The 22,409-nt window shown below is 44.7% G+C and overlaps 1 protein-coding gene across 3 annotated transcripts in view; it reads right to left on the reverse strand.

Annotated features, from left to right (window-relative positions):
* The window catches only part of PPARGC1A (PPARG coactivator 1 alpha), a 658,152-nt gene that overhangs the window by 202,050 nt on the left and 433,693 nt on the right, over window positions 1-22,409 (reverse strand). The window lies entirely within an intron of this gene.

Consider the following 22,409-nt stretch of genomic DNA (forward strand, 5'->3'; position numbering starts at 1 on the left):
ATTAGATGGGGGTGGGGGGGTCAAACTGTGGCATTCTGGCCAGATAGTGATTGCGGCATATCTGAATGCCAGTCCCCAGCAGGCTTTCAGCAGCAACCCACATAAGGCTAGCTAGCAACACTTGTGCCAATTAATTAGCAATGTCATTAAACTGGAGAAGGAACACTGACCAGGACATTGGGGTCAGGCTTTGACTATTTAAATGGTGCCATGTGATCTTTTATTCCATCTGTTATCAGAATATTCCAAGGTTAATCCAGTAAATTTACAAGACACCATGTTGAAGAAGAAGATACTTATTTTGCAGCAACCCCAGCCCATCACTCATGTGTCTCAGATGTTCTGACTATACTTGGAAGCACTGCCACAAAAAATTAGATGACAGCCCAGCACTTTTTCAAGGGCAAGGAAACCCGCATCAGACACACAACAGAAGGATTCCCTCTCCTCTCATCCTTTGGCCTGGATTCATTCTTTCCCCTAATTTATACTCCCAGTCCTGACACATATGCTGTTTCTTCAAGACATGTCCTTCCCCAGGAAACTATCTTCACAACAAGTCTTGCTTTGCTAACTTTGAAAATACATCCTTATCAGAACACTCGAGAACCACAAGCAATTTCCCTTGTGGCATGGAAACCAAGATGCTGAATTATTCCAAAGCACAAAGAGCAGAAACATGTCCTCAGAAGAACATCTTCATGACAAGCTACCAGATGTCGACATTCAAGAAGCATTACCTGCCAGTGGTTTTTGTGCTTCTGCCTATCACATGGACACCTTTTCAGAGTTCTTGAAAGCATACAAAGAAGGCCAAAATGGGTACATAGCTGGCTCTGGGCAACCTAAGCATGGGTGGGAATAAGTACAGTGGTACCTTGGGTTACGGAACGCTGATGGCGCTGTGGGTTAAACCACAGAGCCTAGGACTTGCCGATCAGAAGGTCGGCGGTTTAAAGCCCCTCGACGAGGTGAGCTCCCATTGCTCGGTCCCTGCTCCTGCCAACCTAGCAGTTTGAAAGCATGTCAAAGTGCAAGTAGATAAATAGGTACCACTCCAGCGGGAAGGTAAATGGCGTTTCCGTGGCTGTTTGCCAGAAGCGGCTTAGTCATGCTGGCCACCTGACCCGGATTCCCTTTACCTTTTACCTTGCGTTACAAACACCTCAGGTTACAAACACTTCAGGTTACAGAGTCCACTAACCTGGAAGTAGTACCTCAGGTTAAGAACTTTACCTCAGGATGAGAACAGAAATTGCGTGCCGGCGGCGCGGTGGCAGCAGGAGGCCCCATTAGCTAAAGTGGTACCTCAGGTTAAGAACGGTTTCAGGTTAAGAACGGACCTCTGGAACAAATTAAGTTCGTAACCAGAGGTACCACTGTACTCCGATTTAGGCCTTCAGTATCCACAAACATGCACAGAGCAAGGGCACCAAGATCTGCTTGAATGTAGCTCCCAGGCATATAGCTGTATGTACAGAGGGTTCCATTTAAATCACACATTAAGAGCCCATCAAATAGTCAACTATACACATGGGGGCCCTTTACATATATCTGACTGAATGTGCATAGATGAGGAGCACAGCTTGCAACTCTCCACTCTCATCCAAGGACAACAGGGCTTTAGCTGGAACAGGGCTTTAGCATAGTGAAGTATGAGCTCAATAGGGACTGAGATATATTAATTCCAAGTGGGCACAGAAAGAAGATGGAAGAGTAAAGCAGGGCCACAAAGGAAAACAAAACAAAGCATGGGGTGAGGGGTGTAGGTTTTGGTCTATAGTAGCAATGAAATCCTATACAAGTTTGCCCAGAAATAAACTATACTGAGTTCAATGGGACTCAGTAAATATATATCAGCCTATGAGACTCTGGTTCATTTTACCTTAAACATTGCCCAATCCACTGGATTACACCATCAAGTCCATGTGTTCCCAGTAGCGGTGACTGAGAAGGAAAGGGATAAACCACCTTTTCCTATGCACTGTGATCTCCATAACAATTCTCATTCCTTGAGTCACTTAATTCTCTCTCTTTTTGGTGCATTAAGTGTAACATGTAGTTTTGCCCTCCTCCTTGCTGAGGCAACTCTCAGGCAGAGGAAGCTATTGGCTTGGTCTTTGTTGTACAGTGGTACCTCGGGTTAAGAGCTTAATTCGTTCCGGAGGTCCGTTCTTAACCTCAAACTGTTCTTAACCTGAAGCACCACTTTAGCTAATGGGGCCTCCCACTACCACCGTGCCACCGGAGCACGATTTCTGTTCTCATCCTGAAGCAAAGTTCTTAATCCGAGGTACTATTTCTGGGTTAGCGGAGTCTGTAACCTGAAGCGTCTGTAATCTGAAGCATCTGTAACCCGAGGTACCACTGTACTACAGTGCCACACAGATAATGGTCAGAGAGGGACTCTGCAGTTCATCAGCACAACTTGACCACATGAGCTGGAAAGCCAGTCTGGCCTTGTATAAATCATTGCTTCAGGCTTGCTTCCTCAGTCTGGTCAACCTCTTTTAATAGTAGCTACCTATCCACTTCTGGACTTTTTGATCCTCATTTAGTACCCTGGACGCCAGGTTTGACCTGATTTGGATTCATATTACTCTGGATCCCCTGCTCACCGCTTGCAGGTTTGACCTTGTCAGGCCCTGGTGTAGGGACCTCTTGCGTTAAAACCGCCTATAACTTGCTTTTACAAATGATGTTGATCTGCAAAATAAGTTTCTGGAAAAGCCTGTGAGATCAACCCAGCCTTCTGAAGTGGCCCTATATACTAAGCATTGTTTGCATCTTACATAATAAGTTCCCCTGGTTTTGCCTCCTTTAGTATGCCTCTGGTAGAATGTATTTCTCTGCCTTGTAACTATTTAGACAAGTATTATCAGCCGGAGAGTTGCTTTAACTACTGATAACCAAAACTGTAATCCTAGTCATTAATCTAGCATGCTGCAGGTTAAAATGGTCTTCTGTCTACCCCTTGTTGTCAATGTCTTATGGCTTCTCTGCAGCACGGTGATTTACTGGTTGGAACGCTGTAACCTCATCTCACTGTCACTTTCACTCTATGTGTTCTGCTGCTTGGCTGGGAGATATGTTGACACCTTGATATATAAACTAGAGACTAAAGCAGAGCTGTAAATACTGCACAGTGATCTGTTTCTAAATAGATCAAAAGAAACTAACATGGTAGAGTGTGTGTGTTTGTGTGTGTGTGTGTGTGTGTGTGTGTGTACACACATGAGAAACAAAGGAAATGGGCAACTAAGACATCAACAGAGAAAAGAAAGTGGCAGAATAATGTGCTTGAAAGCATGTTGTAAAGGTATAAACTTCTAACATTTATTCAATTCTTCTGTTTTGTAGCTGCAGTGTAAAGGACTGTAACTGCTATTGAAAGGAACCAATATGGCCCCAGACTTCTAAGTACCTCTGCAGCAGCTCTGAACAAAATCACTACTGAATTTAAACAAGAATACCAAGTACCATGTGCCGTATTTCATTCCTTGATGCTCCTGGTGCTTTAATTGAGTCTCAGACTAAATATGCTGAATATATGCTTAATTAAAATATGCTAAAGAAATATTGCAGGTGCATTTTAGAAAAGATTTGTTTGGTCAACTGAGATGTTTTGCAACTGTAATTGCATTATTGTTATTGGCATTTCTAAATCACTCCCTGAATTTGCTTTGGAATAAATGCCTCCGTAGCTCACCAGTATAATGTATTTCGAGGCTATGAAGCTGGAGGAGGACATTACATATTCATATACACTTGGCTTTAACCACTTACAGTATAACAATGAAATGGGGATCATTATGCAGCAGGTTTGCTGACACGGCATTCTCAAAACCATAAATATACCATCCATGAAGGCCACAATGGCCAACCAACAGAGAAACCCAGGAGAGAGACTTTCATGACTCTACAACATATCGTATTCAGAGAAGACTTCAGCAAACCACAACAGTGCTGGATTTAAAAGGGAAAATGTAACTTCTCATCAATATCCTCTGGTACACACACACACACACACAAACACACACACACACAGAATGAATATTACAATAAAGGACATTTCTTTCCTCTGATGGCTCTTTGTTGTATCTGATGTGCACTATATGACCTGAGTGTCATAGCTGAAGATTCATTTAGAGTTACATTTTTGTGTTTACAGAGGTCAGACCCAGAAGAGGAGGCAATATATCACAACGTGGCAGTAGAATCCTCTTCCTTTTCCTGTTAAGGAATGAACCTGACCCAGAAGTATCACACAACCTGTTGCTAAAAACTAACTTGCCAGTCTGGCTGCCTTCCCTTCTTTGGCCAAAACTGGTTATCCGTGCACAGGCTGATCTGCACCTGACATCCAGGGGTAGCCCTGCCATGCAACAGGGTGAATCAGCCTGTTTCAAATGCCACTAAGAAGGGAAGGATAGATGAATCCAGAAATTGGCACCTGAGTGACGTAGCAAGACTGTTTAGAGTGTTGATTGGGTCTTGTACACACTTCCACTTGTCCCAGACCTAGAAACAGTAGGTCTGAGTGGTTTTCAGCTTGCTGCACTCCTTTCCCAAGGAAAACCTGCTCTTTCGCCCTAAATCAGAACAAATGGCCATCTGTGTTGGGTGGAACCATTTGAATTCTGCTTTAGGCAGCAAAAGCATATCAGGCCAAGGCTGCTGATATCCCTCAGCTCCCAGCCGTAGGACCCTGGGCAAACTCAATTCCTAAAAACAAACATTGGGGAGCAGGGGGAATAAACAACACCGGTTCCTTACTTTTATACTATAAGGAACACTGCGTCGGATCAATAGAAATAAACATGGACCTCATTACTAAACACCGTGTGTTATTCCCCCCATGACAATGGTCTGTTTACTACTAGAGTATCAGAGACAATATGTGCATTTTTGGATTGCATCCTGCAAGCTGTTAGTACTATACAGGGGAAAGGGAGGAAAGGAAGAAAGTTAACTGACTGTTTATGGTCAGGGGAAGAAGGAAGTTTAATTTTTTTCCACTCTAGCAGTTTAGTTATGTATGGGGATTTTTGAAAACAATTTCCATGTATTGTACTTCTGTTAATAGGGTGGTCCCAGGCATATGCTAGTATACCATAATGCATATTTGTTTTTAGTATTAGTAATTTCTTTAATGACTTTTTTTTTTACTAATTGTGTCACATTTGCAATTTTCACTTAATACATCTACCATATTTTACAGTTTTAAAACTCTGGAGGGTTGTCTTTTTTTGTGCTGGTGCATTATTTACGGCATTTACTGTGGCAGGGAAAGATGCCAATAGCAACAGTGAAGAATTACGCTGAGCAAACACGTCTGTTAGTCAAGCTGGTCTGTGGGTCTGAGACAGCCATCTGTGGGGCAGTCTGTCCATACCGCTGATACAGTTTTTTCCAGGAGTGAGAGAAAGAGACAGAGATGAGATGAGAGGAGTACCAAATATCTCCCCCATCACAGGTTTATTTATCCCCAAAGTGTAGGGGTCTGCAATCTTTAAAGGGCGAGTCTTGCTAAAATTCCATACTTTTCAGGTGGAGTACAAAACCATTCTGGAAAGGAGGGTCAGGGTACACCCCTCTTTTTTCAGCATAAATACATTGCAGATACTTGAAGAAGCAGATATTCCTTCCGCATTCAGAGCACAGTGCCCTGACAGGAACTAAGCCTTTGTCATTATGTAGCATTATTCCCATGAAGCGTTTTGTTTGAAATTAGAGGTGAAAGCTGCTTTGGCTTATCAGGGCAGTCTAGCCATTGCCTGGTGCAAAACCAAATCTCTGTGTGTGTGTGTGCGTGTGCGCGCGCATCTGCTAATGAGGAAAAAATAGAGAGGAAAACTCAGGCACCTCATCTTTAAAGGTAAGGTCTCTCCTTCCATTGAAAGCACTGATAATTTGCTCACACCCTGAAAGTCACCAATATTCCACATGTGTCCCGCCCTGATCTTTGCATAGGATGAGTATTCCTGTAAAATTTTGGGTAGATTTCTGGCCAGGCCTTGATGATACGGCCATTGTGCCCTTCTCCATAACTGCCGGGACAAAAATTAATCATTCTAGTTATAAAGCTTGCAAAAGAAATCACAAGAACAGAAGAAATCATGGAAGCAGGGACACACACATCCTTTTTTTGGTGAAGAATATGAACTGCCTTGTGCAGGATTTCATTTGTTTGCTTTTTCATATTGAGCATATACAGTGGTACCTCGGGTTACATACGCCTCAGGTTACGCACTCCGCTAACCCAGAAATAGTGCTTCAGGTTAAGAACTTTGCTTCAGGATGAGAACAGAAATCGTGTTCCGGCAATGCGACAGCAGCAGGAGGCCCCATTAGCTAAAGTGGTGCTTCAGGTTAAGAACAGTTTCAGGTTAAGAACAGACCTCCGGAACGAATTAAGTACTTAACCTGAGGTACCACTGTACACAGGGGCGCCGACTTATAAAAAATATTGGGGGGGCGGGGGCCCATACCGACTTATAAAAAATATTGGGGGGGCCCAAGACCTCCAAACCGCTGCTGCTGGGGGAACGAAAGGGGCGAGCCCCGGGCTGCCCCGACCTTAAGTGAACCTGTGAGGACCCGCCCTTTGCGGCAGCCGATTGGCTGCCGCCGTGGACAGTGAATATTAATGAGCTAGGGGGAATCCCCGCTTCTCGCGGGGCTGACGCCAGCCCCGCGAGATTGTTGATGGGTCGAGAGCCCGCAACCCCACCCCCTCTCTAGATCGGGAGTGGCTTTGTTTTAACTCATTACTGAATGTATTTTAAAAGGTAACTATCGTCAAACAAGGAAAATAAAAAATACCAACATAATTTTGTGATTTTACAAAGCATAATATAACTAATAATTTTCTTAAATTATTGGGGGGCAGAGCCCCCCCAAACGAATTTTTGAGGGGGCTCGGGCCCCCTCAGGCCCCATGGAGTGGGCGCCTATGACTGTACAGTCCTCCTAATTACACATTAACCCATAGCTGTCAACTTTCAGATCTGAAAATAAGGGATCAGCAGCCTCACCTGTACCGGGCACAGTCTACGGGATATCTAACAATCTGGGATAGCAGCGGGAAGCAGCGGGAAACGGCGCTGGTTTAAGGGAATTTCCCGCAAAAATGGGAAGGTTGACAGCTATGCATTAACCCCTGTTGAGTATGTCAGAGAACATGGACACAACCTGTACAGAAAAAGTCTAGAGAAGGGGGCTGGGGTGGGGGGACAGAAATTCCACGCTTATTGCATAGAATAATTATGCTTCTTTCTAATTAGTGAGGTCTTCCAGCAAAGCTGGGTTTTGCTCTACTTTCACTTTGAATATTAGGCATCTATTCACACATGAAGATGGTTAAAGCCTGTGAGTAACAGGATTTCAAGATCAGGTTGTGCTTGTCAGGGGTTTTAAAGTTCAGTTAATCACAGACTTTTTTTACCATTAAAATCCTAGCAGTCTTTGTGATTCTTAAAACCACTTCAGTATTTGGTTAACGTGCCAAGAAAGCCATGAGTTGTATTCCCAACAAAGAGGCATCAGCGTCAAAGAAGATTACAGTTTTGATGCCATCGTGCTGCTTTCACTAAGTGTCACTGTAGATCAGTGTTAGCTACAAGTGGAAATAAGAGCACAGCTAACAAGGGGGAAATGGTGGCATATGCTCTGGAATGTAATAGTTCTTTTCTTCCCACAGTGTGAGAAAAGGTTCAGCCATCATTGCAACCTGTAACCATAAAACAAACGCTGTGTGCCTCTCTTATGCACGCACACTCTCTCACAAACACACAGGGTTCAATCCTCCCCAATCTCCCAGGGCCCAAGCATCAAACGAAGAAGCTGAACCCAGGTCAAGAATACGCAGATGAAGAGACAAAGCCACACAAATGGGGCCTAGTTTGGTTGTCAATGGCTCCAATCCATTTTGATTTGATTTAGACTTGTATATCATTTTAAAAGGTAAAGGTAAAGGGCCCCCGGACCATTAGGTCCAGTCGTGGCTGACTCTAGGGTTACAGTGCTCATCTCGCTTTATTGGCTGAGGGAGCCGGCGTACAGCTTTTGGGTCATGTGGCCAGCATGACTAAGCCGCTTCTGGTGAACCAGAGCAGTGCACGGAAATGCCATTTACCTTCCCGCCGGAGCGGTACCTATTTATCTACTTGCACTTTTGGGCTTGCTTTCGAACTGCTAGGTTGGCAGGAGCAGGGACCAAGGATTGGGAGTTCACCCCGTCACGGGGATTCGAACCACTAACCTTCTGATCGGCAAGTCCTAGGCTCACAGCGCCACCCACGTCCCATGTATATCGCTTCACAGTTTTCAAAAAAAGAAAAGAGAAAAAGGCTCAAAGCAATTTACAATGTACAGAATACAAGAAAGCATAATAAAAACTTGTTGAGCCACGCATAGTATCAATGATGTAACAACTATAAAAACACACACTCAAGCCAAATTGAGTAACTGCCCTATCAATATACCTGGGAGAATAAAGAAGTTTTTATCTCGTGCCAAAATGACAGAAAAGGTGACACAGGGGAGTGTTTCAAGGGGGCTTTTACAGAGGAGGGCCGTTCTCTAGTCATCGCTGTCAGGGAACAGCCATCGGAGCCAGAGGCGGAGGGAAGGCTCCAGAGGGATGCCGGAGAGGGTCCCAGTAGGGAGAGAGGCAGCCCATCTCCTGGGGAAGGAAATCAGCGTAACACCAGTGGTGAAGGGGGGCAGATGGGGAAATCAGAGAGAAGGCTCCAGGTACTCCGCTGCCCACACCCTCCCTGCGCAGAAGACTTCCACGCAGGGAGAGTAGGAGGAGACTTGGCGTCAAAGAACTTCTTTGCTGGAAGAAGTTCAAGAAACGCCCACTAACGGATTCTGCCAGCGACTGAGACAGCCACGGGTGAGAGGCTGTCCAGACAGAAAGGGTTCAACCAGGCAACCTAGCCAGGAGTGGCGGCAACTTACGTACGAGCAACCCCTAGAACCATTACAATCCCTTTCTGTGCTTCTTTTGGAAGTGGGACACAGAGAAGGTCCTCAGATAATAAATGCAGTGTCTGGACAGGTTCATATGGGAAAATGGGTCCTCCCTTAAAGAGGGCATGTATTGCGGTGAGACCTGGACAACCGACACCTTGTGTTGTGGGTGGGTACTATTGGTCAGCCACAACACCCGATTGGTAGGTCCTTCGAAGCTGGGTGCAATCTGGCCAATGGGACACAGTCCAAATGGTTTGAGGGACCTATTTATGCCCATGCACGTGACCCAGAGCTTCCTCTTTCGGCGCATGCATTCGGAACACCCACCCACCTCTCCATACTTTTAGGGCTTACACGTGACCTTGCTATGCCACTGTGTGTCGTCTGTCGTTGGGACAGGGGCACGGCAGGAATTTCCCCCACTTGGCTGGTTGGCTGTTGCCAACTGGGTTTCGCCTGTCGCGTAGCAAATCGACACAACTTGTAAGGTTATGGATAGGCTCTGCTTCAGGTGATAGGGATGGAAGAAGGCTCTCACCATCCCTATGTGAAGGGTATTCCGTTAAAGGAATCCAAGGACTTGATGGTTTGGTCAACCCCTGTGAGGGGGTTGTGTCAGTGCCTGAGCCCAGGGGAACATTTGGGTGGTGGAGTTAGCCCACTCCCGGCTTTCTGCTATCCAGGTGTTCACCTTTGGCTGACCTACGCTGGAACCCTGGGTCAGCGCTACCTGCATAGCAGGGAGCTAGTTGAACCAGAGCCTATGCAACCAGTCACTTTCTGTAATCTATAAACCTGTGACCTAAATTCTGCCAAAACCAAAATTTGAGTCATGTGTGAATTTATCTAAGGGGAAGGTTTCTGGGTTTGAATACGCAAAAGACTGTTCTTTAGCTCTGGCAGTCCTCAACTGTTTATGGCTTTAAAGGTCAACACCAAAAAGGTCAAATGTTCCAAAGAACAGCATAAACAATCAGGGAGATGCCCTTCATTCAAGATATTGAAGTGACAGAGGATGAAGGCAGACTGGACCACAATCAAGTGGTGTCCCCAGTGCACTCATTAAATGAAGAGCTTCTGTTCACACATGCACTATACCAGCTGCACTGGCTCCCGGTGGAGTACAGGATCAGGTTTAAGGTGCTGGTTTTAACCTTTAAAGCCCTATATGGCCTAGGACCCTCGTGCCTATGGGACCGCCTCTCCTGGTATGTCCCACAGAGGAACTTACGGTCTTCAAACAAAAACATCTTGAAGGTCCCAGGCCACAGAGAGGTTAGGCTGGCCTCAACTAGAGCCTGGGCTTTTTCGTCTGTGGCTCCAGTCTGGTGGAACGCTCTGTCACAAGAGACTAGGGCCCTGCGGGACTTGACATCTTTCCGCAGGGCCTGCAAGACAGAGCTGTTCCACCAGGTCTTTGGTCAGGGCACAGCCTGACTCCCTCCTTTGGCAATCTTCACAGAACTCTAGCCCAATGGTTGCCATCAATTTGATTTGAATTAATTTTATAATGAAATGATTTTAGAATCTTGTATTATTTTATTGTTGTTAGCAGCCCTGAGCCTGGCTTCGGCTGGGGAGGGCGGGATATAAATAAAATTTATTATTATTATTAAGCACACTTGGAAAAAACATTGCAGTGCGTACAGCACCTTGAAAGTGTTTGGTCCCCAATGGCATGGTTCCCGTGAGGGTGCAATATAACACTGTGTGCAGAGCTGGTCTTGCCTGTCATAAATTGCAGTCATCTCCCTACTATCCCTACTATCAAGAAAGTTCAGTAGAAGCCAGATTCTAAGTCTTCAACAGGATGTGTTCAAAACAAGAAACAAATTCTAGAGAAAGATTGCCTGGTATTTTCTAATTGCATCTAAAACACTGGGTTTTGCTTATGTTTTATTAATATATGCAGCTCTCCCCCACCCCCAACCCAGAAAACCTCTAGAAATACATGTGTGTTATCTGAGCTGAATACTAAGCAAAATTGATTTATGTGCAGAGAGTGGTGCTACAATGAATAACAAACAAATTCATTATGGTGGCATAAAAATATCAAACCAAATTACAACCAGTATTTTATTAAAGCTCACGGAGCTATCGAAAAAATAATGTAGGTTAATAGTCATTATTATTACTACATAAATAGTAGTGCTGTAAGGAAAAATAAAACTGTTCACATTTTCATTCATTAGGCTTGCTTAAGAGCACTTGGAAGTTGGTGGGAATTGTTCCATTAATTTAAGCAGGTTTTTGGTTCCACCTTGCCATTGCACAGTGCGTGCAATTCACAGCCATTCAAATCATATGATTTTAAAAATGTATCAGTAGGACCAGGGGGTGGGTGGGAATCAAGGTGACTATGGATGAAGCCTATCATTTAAAAATATATATATGGGGGGGGGGTATTTTTTTAAAAAAATCCCCCAAAAAGATATACTTCTAGTTCAAAGATAAATCTCAAAAGCTGCAGCCTAAACATAATCCCCAAAATTAATACGTAGTCTATCATGCTGAATTTTCCCCTTTGAAGCTGAAGCAATACATTTGCACTTGATTTCTAAAGGGAGAGAGGGGTGAGAGAGTTGTGGTGTATGTTTTCCCCCCATTTGATATATAAGTATTTATAAGAAAGTGAGAGCTGGACCATCAAGAAGGCTGATTGCCGAAGAATGGATGCTTTTGAATTCTGGTGCTGGAGGAGACTCTTGAGAGTCCCATGGACTGCAAGAAGATCAAACCTCTCCATTCTGAAGGAAATCAGCCCTGAGTGCTCACTGGAAGGGCAGATCGAGAAGCTGAGGCTCCAATACTTGGGCCACCTCATGAGAAGAGAAGACTCCTTGGAAAAGACCCTGATGTTGGGAAAGATGGAGGGCACAAGGAGAAGGGGACGACAGAGGATGAGATGGTTGGATAATGTTCTCGAAGCTACCAGCATGAGTTTGACCAAACTGCGGGAGGCAGTGGAAGACAGGAGTGCCTGGCGTGCTCTGGTCCATGGGGTCACGAAGAGTTGGACACGACTAAACAACTAAACAACAACGAACAACAAGAAAGATGTTAACTTATATTGGACTACTTCAAATATGTTGTAGGAAAGAGCCAGTATTAACTGTGAAATGCCAATCTAGTACTAAGTCTTATCTTGATGCACAGGAAGTAACATGTGTAACTGAGCTGAAATTATATCCGGGAAAAGATACTGTCCAACACACAAAAAGTACCATACGGTTCAAATATGACAGCCTATAGGAAAACAAGATTTATAATATTAATAATTATTCTGTCAATGCCTGGTCAGATAATGAATGCAAAAGGTATTATGCCAGATTGAAGGTGAGGTATTATACACCATAATAATGGTGGTGCTATGGGTTAAACCACAGAGCCTAGGACTTGCTGATCAGAAGGTCGGCAGTTGGAATCCCCACGACAGGGTGAGCTCCCGTTGCTCAGTCCCTGCTCCTGCCAACCTAGCAGTTCGAAAGCATGTCAGAGTGCAAGTAGATAAATAGGTACCACTCCAGTGGGAAGGTAAATGGTGTTTCCGTGCACTGCTCTGGTTCGCCAAAAGCGGCTTAGTCATGCTGGCCACATGACCCGGAAGCTGTATGCCGGCTCCCTCAGCCAATAAAGCGAGATGAGTGTCGCAACCCCAGAGTCGGCCACGACTGGACCTAATGGTCAGGGGTCCCTTTACCTTTATTATACACCTTATGGTCATTTCTAACTACCTGTGATAATAGGAAGGAGAGTTTTTGTTGAAACAGACAGCGGGGGGCAGGGGGGCATTCATCAACAATGTTTTCAACTAGGATGGATGTTTACGTGCTGTACTCCCTTCCACTACTGGCCAGATGCACACTAGACTAAGGTTACCAGACATCCCCGAATTTACAAACCAGTCCCCATACAAAATCCAGTTGAAGTTGAAAAGTGTCCCCGGATTCATTGAAAAATATCTGGAAACCTTACACTAGACCACATCCTAAAGAGCAATTTTCTGGGCTCAAAAGACAAGACCAAGCCCTTTAAGTGCCAAGGTGCTGGCAGATAAGGCAAAAAACACTAAAATATTATCTTTTGCCATTGGCGAGTAAGCTAGTCTTTCACCTCAAGTTGAACCTAAAATGGCTACGACAACAGTTACAGAGGTGGGAGCTCTTAGTCCTCAAATGGATAAAGTGAGTGAAGCTTTACTCCAAAGAAAGGCCGTAAGGAAGGATTCAGAGGAAGAGATTCCACCACAAATTAGATGCTACTTTTAATTGTGCAATTAGCAGCACCATGCCTGGAGTGAGGTGTTAGAAAGAAATAGTAAGCTGGGAAATGCCTGGTTTTGTTCAGCAGACAGTGTACATGGCAAGGTGATATTTTTGCCTTCTGTTTACAGCATTACAGGTTTTGGGTACCAGAGTCTGTGGGTGCAAGTTACCGCCGCCATTCCTGAAACTGGTAAAAGTTAGAATTGATAAAGGTTTGACTAAAACTGTGCTGGGTTGAGTTTAGGATAACAAGCCATGCCAGTTTGACACAGCTTAGCCGGGGATAAACCATTAAGAAGCACAGGCTGAAATGGCCAGTCATTAAAACCCATCAGTGCAAGTCATCAACAAAACAGAAGACTCTGCCAGGTACAGAGTGGGGAGGTTGCCATGGTTACAGTGGCTGATGATGTAAGCAGAAGGGGAAGTCTCATTCTGGCAAGGGTTCGGGGGGGGGGGGAATTTGAGTGCTCATGACTGAGTTTCTTTCCTTAATTTTTTGTGAGTCATGGATGGATTGGGTCTACAATGGGAAAATAGAAATAGAAATAGAAAAAGAGCAAACCACACAGAAAAAGCCCATTGTTTCACATCTGTGCAAAACAGGAGAAACACATTGAAAATATTGGTACTTCACCCCACTGAGGCTGCATCATGTTAATTGCTTATTTATTTAGGTAATTTATAACCTGCTCTTCATTAAAAATCAATCCAAGAGCAGGGTACAGATTATATGCAACACATAATAAACTAAAACAATCTTTAAAAATCAACAATAAATCAAATTTACATCTCAGCACTGAAAGAACGACAAAACATCTTCTTCAGTCAACTAACCAAATGCCTTGACTAACTACATTCTTTTTGCGTGTCGAGGTCCCCAAGCCACCCTCAAATAAACACAATTCACACGGAATTTTAGTTTAAGGTTTTTGGCATAATTTTGGCCACAACTTTATTAAAAATACAAAAAAAAAAGTGAGTGGCTGCTTAGGCATTGGTTGTGACTATCTGTCCCTGCCCAGGGACATAACTGACATCCACATGCCTGTGGAAGTCAGAAAAGGAAAACAATTTTGAGGAGAAAATGGAGCTGGGTGCCAGGCCCTCACCTCTACCCAAATGCTCCCAGGGGCTCTTGCGTGGCCCTAGCCCCCTGCCAGGGGTTCGGACAAGAGCATGGTGAGCCCCTGGATTCCTTTAATGGAATACCCTTGCAGCAGCAGCATTGGAGGGGCAGGCACAGCCAATCCATGCCCCTCCACCAACCAATTCATAAAACCAATGCCTAACCACAACCTTACAAGTTGTGACGATTTGCTACGCAGTAGGCAAGAAACCAACTGGACCCAGCCAACCAGCCAGATGGACAAAATTCCTACCGGGCCCCTGCTCCAAAAGCAGACGACCCCATGACAGGCACAGCAAGGTCAATGTAAACAACCCTAAATATAGTGAGGGTGGGGCAGGTGATCTGATCCGTGCAATGAAAATAGGAAGCTGAACACTATGTGCAGGGAATATAAAGCTATTAGGCTGTCAATCAGAAATAGCAACATTAAAATCTCCCCAACAACATAGAGGAGCCCAATCACAAATGTGGCCATCTAAACTTACCCGCCCAGCAACAGAGGGATGACTTGCTAGACCCCACCGCAACACGTGCTCTCCATGAAGGAGAACACGCTTTGTGGCACCCCTGAGGGACTCAGAAACCCAGTTATGTCACCCATTGTCTGCAGAGCTGGCAGCCTCTCACCCGTTTTCAAACACCACCCCTCAGCATCCTCTCCTCTCCCCTCTCCTTGGGAGTCCTCTGGGCAGCTGCCACTCCTGGTCTCTGAACTGCTCCCCCCCTCCTGCCCCAAAAAGAGGTGCCTCCTCCCACTGCCCGACAGGGGCCTGGGAAGCACCCCCGGCCATCCCTATAGACACCAATTGCCTGGGAAGCTTGTAACCAGGGCTGCTGCAAGAAAGCTGTGCAAGCTTTTGGGAGGCAGAGATATAAGAGGGCATCAGAGATGGGAGTGAAGGAAAGAGGGACAGAGGCCAGGGGTTCCCGCAGCACCCCCGGCCATCATTCAAGGCACCCCAGGGTGCCACGGCACACTGGTTGAAAACTACAGGCCTAAGAACTTATTTATGTATGCTACAACAGCGGCAAGAGTCTTGCTAGCACAAGGATGGAAGAACGCAGAAATCCTAACCAAAGAACAGTGGCAAGAAAAACTGGTGAGTTATGCAGAATTGGCTAAATTAACATACAAACTGTATGATAAAGACAACTGTGACTTTAAGGAAGAATGAGAACTTTTTACAAATTACCTAAAAAGACAACAAAATGAACTGGACTCCTTGGCAGGTTTTGAATAAACATTCACAATTTATTGGTTGAATACATGATAGATAAGGCAAGGATATGTACAATTTTTGGGGGGGGGGCACTAGGGGCGCATCAGAAGATGGCTGACAATAACATCTCTCCGACCCACACGAGGTAATTAAGAGGCTGTGATGGGAGTAAACAGCCTCCCTGCCCCCCCAAGCTTGTGGGGGCGACTGCCCTTGCCTGCTGTGCCCTATACCACCTCCAAATTTGTGGGGGTGGGGGCACTAGGCAGAAAGCCCTCCTGTGGATCTCGGCGCTCCTGGACGCTGTCTCTGATCCGCGCCTCTAGCTGCAAGAACTTCAAAAGGAACAATTAGGAGGAAGCGAATGCACATATTTCAAGGAAGAAGGGGGAGCTAAGACTGCTAACTGAAGAGATCTCTGATAAACAAGACAGGTCGGAGGAACAAGAATAAATCATGAGAAGACACACGAAGGCTCAGTATGTTCGGCAATGGGACTGGATGTGGGAGGGGGGAAAACTTTCCTTTCTTTTCTCTATGTGATTAACTGAGAATCCCCCCCCCAAGTCACAAGTCAGAAATGCCGTTTAAATGACTTAAGCTGTGGATTTAAGACTGTGTGGAGATAATTTTCTAACCAAAGCATGTTTCAAGAAGATAGTGGAAAGTATAAGAGCTTTGGAATGACGCAGTAAAAAATACCGTCACCATGTTGGCAAGTTCTGTCGGAAGACTTAAGCCTGGGAGGAGGAACAGAGCTGTTTTTATATTGTGGGTGAGCCTCCTCAGAGGGACTTAAGAGCGACAGATTTGCGAGATTAATGATGGAAAGAGTGATGTTATTTATGAAAGCGATGATATATGGAAACCATCTTGATATGAGGATTGGACGAACGAAAAAATTCACACAGGATTATAATTGGTGTTTACCTGCTTAAGGAGATTATCAGAAGAGATCATAAAGGGGGAAAAAATACAGTGGTGCCCCGCAAGACGAACGCCTCGCAAGACGGAAAACCCGCTAGACGAAAGGGTTTTCCGTTTTGGAGGTGCTTCGCAAAACGAATTTCCCTATGGGCTTGCTTCGCAAGACGAAAATGTCTTGCGAGTTCCTGCGGGTTTTTCCCCCTCCCCCCTTTTTCTAAGCCGCTAAGCCGCTTATCAGCTGATCCGCTGATTAGCCGCTTATCAGCTGATCCGCTAAAAGCCGCTAAAAGCCACTAATAGCGCTAATCCGCTAAGCCGTCAATGGGCTTGCTTCGCAAGACGAAAAAACCGCTAGACGAAGAGACTCGTGGAATGGATTAATTTCGTCTTGCGAGGCACCACTGTATACGAACAAGATGAGATGTGGAAACAGCAAGATAAGACTGGATAGAATTATGAACATTATTTGGACAGATTTGTGGATATTAACGCAGCAGCAAGAAGATGATCGGAATCCCCCTTCGGAACTTGAAATATGGGTCCCCCCAACAAAAATTTAAAATTCGGCTTTGTAATTCGGGATTTATGTGATGTGATTTGATTTGATTTGATTGGTCGGTTAATAAAAATTATTTTTTAAAAAAGGATATGTACAATTTTATAACATGCAGAGAACGATATGTGTAGAGAAATCAGAGAGAGGAGCTGAAGGAAGTCCTTGGTGGGGGGGGAGGGGGAGGAAAAAAGGGGGAAATATTGTATTTGATTATTTGGATTGATAATTTGTTATGTTGGAAGTGTTTAATAAAAAATAATTTAAAAAAAAGAAAAAGAAAACTACAGGCCTAAATAAACAAAATGACTTTGCGAGGTGCCTAAAACTGGCTAAAATTGTGACAGGAGGGCATTGTATAGACAGGAATGCCACTATAGAGAATGCTTCCCAGAGTAGAAGACGACCCTTATTTATTGTACACTATCATGTTATGTCCAACAAAGGTCCGTATAGTAAAAGCTATGCCTTTCCCACTAGTGATGTATGGAGGTGAAAGCTGGACCATAAAGAAGGCTGATCGCCGAAGAATTGATGCTTTTGAATTATGAGAGTCCCTCTTGAGAGTCCCATGGGCTGCAAGAAGATCAAACGTATCCATTCTAAAGGAAATCAGCCCTGAGTGCTCACTGGAAGGACAGATCCTGAAGCTGAGGCTCCAGTACTTTGGCCACCTCATGAGAAGAGAAGTGGCCCTGGAAAAGACCCTGATGTTGGAAAAGATGGAGGGCACAAGGAGAAGGGGACGACAGAGGACGAGATGGTTGGACAGTATTCTCGAAGCTACCAGCATGAGTTTGACCAAACTGCGGGAGGCAGTTGAAGACAGAAGTGCCTGGCGTGCTCTGGTCCATGGGGTCACGAAGAGTCGGACACGACTAAACAAATCATGTTATGTTCTTACATGTTGGAGAAATACTTCTCAAAGTGAGGCATGCCGCCAATTCTTATTCAGAAAAAAAGTGTGCCTCGGCTGCTCAGAATCTGAGAAACACTGGCTTGGAACATGTTAGGATGATGCAGATATGATGCTGAGGATTTGGTAGGTGTTCTTTCTGGCAGTACTGCTGTGCCTCCACGTTGCATACTTTATAGGAAAACGAGCATTGCATGCAGCAACCAACCTCTCCTTGGTTTCAAGAATGTGCTCATTTCTCAGAAGGAACTCTTTTTCTCACTGCTTCTATACACTTAGTGACCATTGCTACAAACCGATAAGCGTACCAATGTATAAGGCAGCATGCCAAGAGCACACATCCCTTTTCCTTTGAGGACAATGATGATTATTTTCATTCATCTTCTTATAAAACAGAAACAGACAAATAACAAAATAGATGCCCCACAGCCTGCTATGCTAAATGATGATGATGATGATGATGATGAAGAAGAAGAAGAAGAAGAAGAAGAAGGTCATGTGGGGAAAGGAACAGAAAATTAAGTTATGCATAACAGCAGATGAATCAGGTCACCCATGGAGTCACTGATCAAAATGATAGTCTTTTCATATGCAGGTGAAGGTATCAGTACTATCTGGTTATTAAAGACCGCTTTTGCTTTAAAAAAAATGAGGCCAGAGCAAATCCCTTTGCTTAGAAAAGTATGAGTGACCTGCACTGATACAGCTATTATAAGGGCTAAAAAGGTAGCCACAACAGGTGCTTTTAAAATGCACTGCTTTGCTTTTCAATCATGAAGAACTGCCCTTTAGACTTTGCAGAACATTTTGCCTCTTTCCCACTGAACTTTAAAATGGTGCTGCCCCTGTTATGTGGAGGCCCTGGGTTTTTTTGCGGGGTGGGGTAGGGGGATAAATCTCTTTACACAAAGAGCTTGGGTGTATTTGAGTGGGTGGGGAGAAGGAAAGTATATAAATGAATTGAACTGTGGCTGCTGATTTAAATCCACCACGGTGCTTTCTTTTTCACCTTTCGATTTTAAATCTCGGCTGCCTACACAATCTAGCCCTGCAAATGTAATCTGACTAGGCAAACTCAGTATGGTCTGAGGTATAAGAAAATGTGTCACAATTCCCTGGAGAAACGGCTACCAGCGCCTCTCAGCTTGCCTCTTTCCCAGCACAAAACAGAAAGGACTGGAAGCAGGGACGTGAATTGGAAGTGGCGAGTGGCTTGGAAGTTTATGGTGTTTGTTTTTGTTTTTTTAAAAAATGCAACTGTTCATTACATTTTTAATCTGCAGATTATTGACAGCATAGACTAAAATGGCTTTGGACAAGAGGACAATGTGCATATATGCATATATGCAGATTTTTAAAAAAAATCTAAAGAAACAGAAATTATGGACAACAAGATCTCTTAATTGCATGTCAAAGTTCCCAAGCCACCCTCAAATAAAACACAATTCACACAGAATTTTTGTTTAAGGTTTTTGGCATAATTTTTTGCCCACAACTTTATTGATGACAGAATGGGAGGGGTTGCTTAGGCCAGTGTTTCCCAACCTTGGGCCTCCAGCTGTTTTTGGACTACAACTCCCATCATCCCTAGCTAGCAAGACCAGTGGTCAGGGATGATGGGAATTGTAGTTCAAAAACAGCTGGAGGCCCAAGGTTGGGAAACACTGGCTTAGGCATTGGTTCACGACTATCTGTTCCCACCTGGAGGTAGGAACAGAACTGACATCCGCAAGCCTGCGAAAGTCAATAAGGGAAAACATTTTGAGGAGAGAATAAAGCTGGGTGCCAGGTTCTCACCTCTCCTCAAATGCTCCCAGGGGTTTCCCCTTACCAGAGATCCAGACAAGAGCATGGCGAGCCCCTGGATTCCTTTACCAGAATACCCTTGCAGCAGCAGCATTGGAGGGGCAGCCACAGCCAACCACATCGCCTCCACCAACCAAAATTAACAAATGCCTAGCCGCCCAATCAGCCAAATGGAAAAATTCCATCAGGCCCCTGCCCCAAAGCAGACGACCCCATGACAGGCATAGCAAGGTCAACGCAAACAGCCCTAAATATAGGGAAGGTGGGCGGGTGATCCAATGCGCGCAGCGAAAAGAGGAAGCTCAATACTGCGCACAGGGAATAAATAGCCCTTTGGCCGTCAATCATAAATTGCAACATCAAATTCTCCCTAATGACCAAGAGGTGCTCAATAAGATTCATGGCCATCCAAACTAACCCGCCCAGCAACAGAGGGATGTATTGTTTGCCCCAACGCAACATGTGCTCTCCATGAAGGGGAACACGCTTTATGCTGCTTATCATTGTTGAAAGTGCTTCAAGCAATACACTTGCTCTACGTGGGGCTACCTTTGAAGGTGACCCGGAAACTGCAATTAATCCAGAATGCGGCAGCTAGACTGGTGACTGGGAGTGGCCACAGGGACCACATAACACCGGTTCTGAGAGATCTGCATTGGCTCCCAGTACGTTTCCGAGCACAATTCAAAGTGTTGTTGCTGACCTTTAAAGCCCTAAATGGCCTTGGCCCAGTATACCTGAAGGAGCGTCTCCACTCCCATCGTTCAGCCCGGACACTGAGGTCCAGCACTGAGGGCCTTCTGGTGGTTCCCTCATTGTGAGAAGTGAGGTTACAGGGAACCAGACAGAGGGCCTTCTTGGTAGTGGTGCCTGCCCTGTGGAACACCCTCCCTTCAGATGTGAAGGAAATGAGCAGCTATCTTCTTTTTAAAAGACATCTGAAGGCAGCCCTGTTCAGGGAAGTCTTTAATATTTAACGCTGTACTGTTTTTAACACTTGATTGGAGCCGCCCAGAGTGGCTGGGGAAACTCAGCCAGATGGGCGGGGTATAAATAAATTATTATTATTATTATTCATCCTCATAAAACAAAATATCACAGCAATTCTATGGCGGGGGAAATTTAAAAGCTCTAAGTGGTGCTGCGAACACTGACCGTGAATGCTAGAGCCATCCGCTTTCCAGTCAACGGAATTTTAACATTTTTTAGATATAGGCTGCTTAGGAAACAAATCAGGGCTAGATCCAGGAGGTTTCCTTTTATGGGAACTCAGAAATTCGGTTGGGGCCTAGTACAATGTGCGCACACAGCACATGCTGCTATAAAACGCCTTCTAAACCACATGCATTGTGCACCCTGGTACAACAACCCTGTGCATTTTCGTTTTGTGTTGGTGTGCATATGCTGTCTTCCATGCAGTCACATTTAGAAGCCTACCTAGAGTGGCAGAAATCCCTTCAAACTGGCCATTTGACAGCACACATTTTGATTTATGCATTATTCTGGCTGCACACGTTAAGAAGAAGGGTTGTAGCTCTGGGATAGAGCACATGGTTTGATTGCAGAAGGTTCCAAATTCGTTCCCTAAGAAAATACATACCCATTTTAGGGTGGGCAGTTGTAATAGGAATTTTATGGTCTTAGATATATGGTAATGTTCATAAGTGTACCAACCAAGCACATACATAGATCAGCACAGGAAGGCCAACCTGGAACCATTTTGATTCCTAAACTGACCAAATCTTTTCTCTGCAAGGTCAAAATGGAAAAGCCTCCCCATTGTCTTTTCCTTCACAAATCCTGTCTTAAGGGTATGTCTGTGTTTGAATAAGGTGTGAGCCTGTGTGAGCCCAGGAACTAAGTATTTATCATTACAAAAGACTGGCCAGGCTACCCAGGAAATCCAATCAAGTAACCTGCCAGACAGGAGATAAACAAAAACAGGAGAAAAACGATATTAAAAATTCTATTTTGGACCGCCTTTTCTGTGATGTAGGTGTGATGTATCTTATGGGTGGTCTTAGGTTACACCCTTTCTGTGATGTATGTATGATGTTTCTGGGGGTGGTCTTGATCTACAGGGTGGCAATTTCAAGAGTCTTTATAAGGCCTTGTACGCCATTTTTCTGGGTCCTCCTCCTTTCCTGCGTGTGAGCGGAGCACCCTGTTGCAACAGCTTTAATAAAGATCAGGCTTACTAGCTGCTTTGCTTCTCAATATTCTCTGGTTGGCCTCTGTTATTTTCTCCTACCAATACGGAACCTATGTAAGGACTCTATATGGGCTCTTGGATAACCCATAAGGGGAAAGTGCAATTTTTGTTTACAACACAGTACACAACACCAGCGCCTGAGAAATGGCAACACTCTCTAATTCATGGACAGGAAACCTCTGGCTTTCCAGATGTTGTTGGACCACAATTCCAGTCTTCTCTGACCACTGACCAGCATGGCTGAGACTGGTGTGAGCTGAAGTCTAACAATAGAGTGGTGCCCCGCAAGACGAACGCCTCGCAAGACGGAAAACCCGCTAGACGAAAGGGTTTTCCGTTTTGGAGGGGCTTCGCAAAACAAATTTCCCTATGGGCTTGCTTCGCAAGACGAAAATG

The sequence above is a fragment of the Podarcis gaigeae genome (genome assembly GCF_964106915.1).
Source record: "Podarcis gaigeae genome assembly, chromosome: 9".
In the NCBI taxonomy this organism is placed as follows: Eukaryota; Metazoa; Chordata; class Lepidosauria; order Squamata; family Lacertidae; genus Podarcis; species Podarcis gaigeae.